The sequence below is a fragment of the Lepisosteus oculatus genome, chromosome 8 (genome assembly GCF_040954835.1).
Source record: "Lepisosteus oculatus isolate fLepOcu1 chromosome 8, fLepOcu1.hap2, whole genome shotgun sequence".
NCBI lineage: Eukaryota > Metazoa > Chordata > Actinopteri > Semionotiformes > Lepisosteidae > Lepisosteus > Lepisosteus oculatus.
The window spans coordinates 14,093,960-14,100,777 of NC_090703.1; the positions used below are offsets into that span (position 1 = coordinate 14,093,960).

At 34.7% G+C, this 6,818-nt stretch overlaps 1 long non-coding RNA gene across 1 annotated transcript; it reads right to left on the reverse strand.

The window, feature by feature from the left end:
• Positions 1-2,646: 2,646 nt before the first annotated feature.
• On the reverse strand, positions 2,647-5,325 carry LOC107077803 (uncharacterized). Its single transcript, XR_001478799.2, has 2 exons — positions 5,064-5,325; positions 2,647-3,148 (listed from the first exon to the last, which is right to left on the reverse strand). It is a non-coding gene; the product is annotated as an uncharacterized lncRNA (long non-coding RNA).
• Positions 5,326-6,818: the final 1,493 nt, after the last annotated feature.

Sequence of the window (6,818 nt, forward strand, 5' to 3'; positions counted from 1 at the left end):
TGCAAAACGTCAAGTGAAGACACTATTGCACATCAACAGAAATGCTGAGATACAGTATTTAGCACATATTGATTACTCAGAACGTAATGCTACTAGATAAACATCACAAATTATTGTGTTACTTAGACCTATACAAAACATTTTAATAGTTACACTTTTACATTTGTTTGTAAAAAGCTTTTATGTGTAATAGTTTTTTTGTTAATTTAATAGCATGTAAAAATGTAGTTGAACATTGCAGAAAAAGAAGGAACTCATTTCAGGAAATGTTTTCAGTAAATAAAGGATGTGGTAAATTTCTGTCCACGAGATTTGGGAAGCATCATTCAGAAGACATTCACGAGATCTAAAACGGTCAGTGGCTTCTGGTTAAAAAAAAAGCAGCATGGCACAACTTGAATTCATGACATAAAACAGATTTTTTGTCAAAAAATTATAATTATATTAAATATTTATAGAAATAACAGCAGTTCAAGTTTCTGCTGTGTTACAAACATAAGCCATTTGTGACATATCTTTAAAAAGCTGACTTGGTGAAAACTGTTTCAACTAGAAGTACAGTTACAGGGCAAAGGTTAAAGTCCTTGAAGCAAAACAGTTCAGTGAAGTGAACAGTTCTGCATTCTTTTATTTCATTAGGAGAACTTGAATCCCTTCTTGAACAAACTGAAAACGGTTAACAACTTAATTGCACCTAGAAGTCAAGTTAAAAACATTAGTACAGTAGGGGGTTAATCAGGATGCCTAGCTTTATTGACTGTTCGTCTTATTTATTAGGTAAATGTTTACACAAATCACTACATTGGGAGTCAACAATATATTTCAATATGTTTACATTTCTTCTTTTTTCTTTCCTCTTGACCAACCATGGCTTTCTGTAATATACCATTCCCTGTCTAGGTGCCTTCTATTGAAAGGCTTGACGGTTGCCAGGTAATTACTAAAGCAGAACTTGTGACATTCTGCCTTTACTACTTGTACTTTGGGGGGAAAATTTTGGACTTCAAAAAAAGAAATTTAATTAGGCCTTATTCATATATTACAGTTGATCACCTGAGATAAGGCCAGATTTCCAACTCATTTTAAAGATTGAGAATCCCACTTTACAGAATGACAAAATTATGTCATACTGTACATTCAGTTACAAAAACAGAAAGCTTTTGATTAAAAATAGAATATTCAGGAATTACATAAAAACAAATGTGGATGCACAGCATCCGCAAGATCTATTGATTAAGAGATTTTCTGAAAATCCTGCTTTTTATAAAATGCTGAATACCAGAATAATTTGTTTAGAGTTTATCAGGTCTTGTGACCTGAAGCAATGAATGAAGCAAAGAACGAGTTTGCATTGATTTTTTTTTCCGAAGCAGTGACACAGCTTCAACTCTCTTTCCATAACACTTCATAAGTCTCAAAGGCAGGGTTATGAAGAGTAAAGTGTCTATGCGCCTCGGTTTTTTTCTTTCGTTAAAAATGTATCTTGAATGTCTATTTTCACACTAAATTAACAGATAAATCTGAAAACTTCGCACTCATTCATCCACTTCATCTCTCTTCTGGATTAACTATGGCTCCTGGAATCTCCTTGTTCTTTAAATCATCTAATTCTGTCTTGTAAACCTTAAGAGGAGAAGGCAGCATGTCATCAGGTTGTGTTGTTCAGGTTTCTTAAAGAGATGTGGGAAAGCCCTAAAGACGCTGCACAGATGTTAAAGCCACAGGCATGTCTGATGTGTTTTCAAGAACCAAGAGTCTGATTTTTGAGCCCAGTGGTGACACTATGTTTTAACGCTGACAGCCCATCCTCGCATATTCCCAGATGTTAAGCACATGTTTAATATGATAATTAGTCAGAAATGACATCTAGGCAGATCACATGCAATGCTGTGTGCAATAAATTAAATTTGCAACACTTAAAATTAACAGATGGTACTGTATACAGAATAGAGGAACAGACACACCCGCCAACCTTTTCTGGCCCAGTGAAGAACTGAATGAACCCATGACCCACCTCAATGTAGTGCTTGTGAAAACTGCTATTGTGCAATTTTTTAAACCAAGTCTGGTTGCATTTTAGTGTCATATAATTTCTTATAAAATACAGAAATTGTGTACAGTGCATCATAAAATCACAGCACAAATGTTACCGGCAGTGGAGAAAATGCTAAAGCTTTTAAATAACTTTTAAAGCTCAAAAATAACCTTAACGGAAAAAGTATAACTTTTAATGCAGTCTAAAAATCTATTTTTTGTGATGTTTTTGGGATAGCAAGAGTCCGTTTTGTACCCAATGGTGGCATAGTATAACACTGATAATGTATAAGGATAGTATTATAAATCATACATAATACAAAAAAAAACTTTAACCTGTTAATACAGACTCAAAATCTATTTTATACTATACAATCATAATAGAAATTAAAGTTATCTTGGATTAACCGGTGTTGATAAAATAGCTATTGTATCATCTCTTATGAGGCTGCAAGCACATTTTTGAATACAAAAACATACATAGTATCTGTAAATAGCTCTTTGCAATTTAGTCAAGCTGATATATCAGTATTGGCTGCTTGATACTACAACTTCCTGTTTACAAAGGATTATACCCACACATTAAAAATAAGGTTGACAAACTGCCTTGAGCTCTTTTTAGCATTTTATTTTAACCGTAGAAAAAACTTAATAGAGGTTGAAAACGCAAGGTGTGTCACTCTTGGGAAAACTAGCCGGGAATAATATCGTAGCTGTTGTCTTGGCTTCGTTCTGAATTCATCGAGCAGCCCTAGCAGCCAAAAATTTGAAAACAGCTTGGAAATTTAGAACTTGTCATCGCGGAGTCAACTTGTGCTTAAATGTCTGTTCGGTGAAAAGACTTTCCGGTGGAAGAGATGCGCTGCTGCTCTGTGGTGGTCGGCTCCTTCAGCAGAGGGATTTTCCCACTCGCACATTCTGGGCACAGGTTCTTCCAAGGTTCACACCCTGGAGGAGCAGTTCGGTCACTTGGTCTAGTCCCACACAGGTTGTAAGTGGAGCAACAAACCCGTAAAGGCCGCCTAGGAAAATACTGATGGGCCAGGCAAGGAAAATCAACACAAGCAGCCAGAATATGGACCACATGATGCAGACGCAATCAGCCATCCTGAGTCTGAGGAAAACAGGATTGAAAGAAAGCATTAGTGTAGTAGTGTGCATTACAATACTGTACTGAAGCCTGCAAAGTTATTTGAATAACGTTTTTATTTAAATTAAAAAGCCATTTTATGCACATGAGAGGTCTGCGGGGTTAGACCCATGTCACAGATTCTGAACGAACAATGGGATTCCTATTAAATCAGTTATAATTAACTGTTTACAATTTAAATCAGCCAAAACATATTTTTTAACCTTTTTATTTAAATCAGTCACAAGTCTGTCATCTCCATCTACACAAACCTTTCAATTTTGATGTTTCTTCCCCCTATGATTGTGTTTTTAAAAACAGGGAAAACGTATTAGTTATCAGTTCGAGGAAACTTATATAAAGACAGGATTCTTTCTGAATCAGATTTCAGATGCGATTCTTGGAGGTTCACCTTACGGAATCTCACATCAAATAATAAGACTAATTACTTCATGAAAATGAGACCCAAAAAAGGTTAATCGCGAATTGAATAAAGTGCACGTTTTAAACCACCAGCTTCATAACATCTACAAAAAACATTAAAGTTGATAAATAGACTTAAGTAAGTTGGAATGAAAATCTTGTGGTTGTCTAGGACCTATTTGTGGATACGCTAGGGTACAAATGTCAAGTTATTTAATTCACACCTGATACTATTAACTAGTGTGTTATGTGATGTGTACAAAGTTCACTATTTTTTGTAAAAGTTCAGTCACAGCAATGACACATACTTAACTACATGCAAAGGATTTTGGTCATGCACTTCTTAAATAACTTGAAAGTGTTACTAAGGTAATGTATCTGACGATTTACATAGGCAAATATACAGTTGATAAAAACTTTCAGAGAGGCAGATGCAACTGCCAGTTACCTTCTGTGTTTTTATAAAAAAAGTGAAACAAGTGATAAAGTAAAGAAACTCTTAACTCATTAGTCTCATATTGAGTCAACACTTCAATCTTGACCCGCTGTTCGGTCAAAACCCAGGTTTCCATGGGTACATTTATGTACTTTTCACTATGCACTTACTTTTGCACAAGAATTGAGACTGAGATAAACAGTAAGATAACTTCAGCAAAGGCAACTCATTCTACTCTGATGTTCTACAGTTAGATGTAGAATGCAATTCAAAAGTGATGTGCTTGAACAATCACGCCATTGAGAAGGCAGATTCTAAGTGACCAGAATAAAATAAGCAAGAATGTTTTCTAAACTGAAAAAAATAAACTACACTGAATTAAGAAGCAGCAGTTTCAAACAACTTGAAAGACAAAATGTAAAAGAAATGTATGCATACTTCTTGTATACTAATTATCCTGTTTCCTCATATTCCCTATATACTCCTTTTGTTAAAATGTTGAAATAAATGACCACCTTTTCTGAATCTGTCATTGATAAGCTGGGAAGCTACAGGTTTTTGATTTACACAAGACATCTTTCATTAATTTTCAAAGTGTGATTTTCATGTGTTCTAGATGTGGATTTAACAGCTTAGATATGCCTCACTTACAACTGCTTGCTTGTGCCTGGGGCAACACCCACTCCAACAGCAGAAACATTCACTCCCTTATGCTACATTACAGCAACACAGATCTTGACAATTTAAAAGGAAAGACTCTACTGCAGTCGAAGCAAATTTCTTAGCTGTACCTACAACTATTCAATGGAAATGATCAGAACTTATAAAAAAAACAACTGGAAAATATTCTTTAATAACTTATATGGTTCTGTGCTTGCCTGTATATAATAAGAGAATGAAGAAAAGTTTTTGGAATAACAGAACTTTGTGGCATTTCACTGGACAATCTGAAACTAGAAAGTGTAAGTTTAAATGGCACTAAAAGCAAAAATATATATATATACACACATATATACATTCTTACAAAAAAAATTCACTCACCTTTTAGATAACTGTTCCTCAGCTCCGAAATTCACTGTATGTCGTCTTCCTGGGTCACTCCTAAGCTGAATAGTTCCTGCTCATGTGGTGCAGAGTGACTTCGCCTTTGAATGAAGCAACTTCCTAGTTGTAATTACTGGTATATTGCCAAAGGTAATGTGGGAAACATGAGAGAAACGGACTTCTGACTTCCAAGTAGCAGAGAAAGGACTACTTTACATATTTAAATCCATATTATACATGCATTTCATCGTACCCTTCCGTGTGTGCGTGTAAGCAAACATTTTCTGTTAAATGATTCTCTGCTCTTTTCAGCATAGAATAAATCTTTACTTGTTACTTTCATGTAAAATGTCCACATCTTCCAAATTGCAAAAAATAATTTCCCCCTGACATATGTAATCAAAATGTTGTCGGTTTGATGTTTTTGCTGATTACTCAGAACCTTAAAGACTGAGGTCAGAGCAGGTACTGTACATTCTCTGAAGAAATTCTATAAAATAATATTTTAAAATAATTTAAAAGTACATTTTAACAACATAAATTGCCAAATTCATGTTTTTACTGTACAATGAATTCATTTTGTAGTCTTAACTGTAGTTTTTACATTTTAAAGCTAACCGAGCTCTTTGTAGAGGACTTGTCGGTTCTCTACTGTCCATTATCAGCTGTCTCCATATAAAATGCACTTTTATTTGTTACCCTCTCTTGTTCTACTTTGGTTATAGTACTGCAAATGTCAGTTTCAAAATAAATAATTTTTACTGGTATGATTGTGAATAAAATTTACTGTAAAAATAAATGCATTTTATTTAGACATTTTTATATGAACTTCACCTCTTACAATAAAACACTGCATTTAAAAGCTGAAAACCCAAGCTAAAACACAAGAACCCAACATCTAAAGTGAAAGACTCTGTAAATGATCTGGATAATTGACAGCTCAGACAAGTATGTGTGACAGTTTCTTTGAAAACAGGCAAATGTTGTAAATGAGAACAAAGATTTCAAAACATATGTATGGCTATTAAAGGAATTTTTGTCAGAAAAAAACATTCTATGGTATATTCATTGAAAATTGGTGAGGCAGTTCACTAAATAGGAATACTGAATTCTCAGATAAGGCTTTGTTTATGATTCAAAGGTGACTGAGAAACGTCACAGTCATTAACGAAAGAACTAGAAAAACTAGTTTACCAGTTTCTTACACCATTAATAATCTTTTCGAAATCGGGACAAAGCAGTCACGAGGTATTTCATGATATTTTCTCCAGCCTTCAGGCAACTTTGCTTAACCCTGCCTATAAGATTTAATTCACTGGAAATGGAAAGATTAATAGTATCTTTGCCCATCAAAAAGAGAAAAGGGAGGCTATTTACTAAAACACAAGCCTGGAGAAACTACATATGGCACTATAAAAGAACTAGATTTTAGAAGACTGAACACCAAGAAATTGTTACCAGAAAATATGACTTTTTCAGCTTGAGCAAACACGGCAACACCCTCAACTTAGCTTGAACTTCTAACACTGGGATGCGCTCTCCCCACTGGACAGTGCTTATTACATTATCTTGCTACACAGTTATCTGGTCATTTATCAGACACAGCAGGCATCATTGAATATAGAATAGGCCCCATGTAAGGGTCATGGAGGTGGAGAACAGCTTCTCGTTCTTTAACCTTAATTTTTCAAATAAGTAAACATGTCCTGTCGGCTGTGTCTCACTATGGCAGATTGCTTTTCTTGCCCACAA